At 41.4% G+C, this 546-nt stretch overlaps 1 non-coding gene across 1 annotated transcript; it reads right to left on the reverse strand.

Annotated features, from left to right (window-relative positions):
* On the reverse strand, positions 1-73 carry TRNAK-CUU (transfer RNA lysine (anticodon CUU)). Its single transcript has one exon. It is a non-coding gene; the product is annotated as a tRNA-Lys (tRNA).
* Positions 74-546: the final 473 nt, after the last annotated feature.

A 546-nucleotide genomic window follows, 5' to 3' on the forward strand; every position in this document is an offset into this window, starting at 1 on the left:
CGCCCAACGTGGGGCTCGAACCCACGACCCTGGGATTAAGAGTCCCATGCTCTACCGACTGAGCTAGCCGGGCGCTCGGTGTAAGTACCTGAATTTCTACCTCTTTAGGAGTATTTAACTACACGATTTTACTTTGCGTAGTTTCGTCTTTAAAAAAACTTTATAACATACTGTTAAATCGGCACTGCAGAATTATTTTTAAGAGCGTTCTAAGTATTTAATTGTACTTATATTTAAGAATGTTTGTGTATGTATCCAAAGAGCATTGAAAGCTTATGCGAATCTTCATTACAGAGTCATTGAATCTTTTTAACGGAGTGTTTAAAAATATTTACCAACCAATATGTTGTCTTTACATAAACACATATTAAGGTCATCCAACTTCCATCAAATGGCATACCGGATTTCTACCTGTTTGGACTCCACATTTTTTTTTTTTTTCCGAGACGGAGTTTCGCTCTTGTTACCCAGGCTGGAGTGCAATGGCGCGATCTCGGCTCACCGCAACCTCCGCCTCCTGGGTTCAGGCAATTCTCCTGCCTCAGC

This window comes from Aotus nancymaae, unplaced genomic scaffold, assembly GCF_030222135.1.
Source record: "Aotus nancymaae isolate 86718 unplaced genomic scaffold, 86718_ANA_hifiasm-v0.15.2.pri h1tg000062l, whole genome shotgun sequence".
Taxonomy (NCBI): Eukaryota; Metazoa; Chordata; class Mammalia; order Primates; family Aotidae; genus Aotus; species Aotus nancymaae.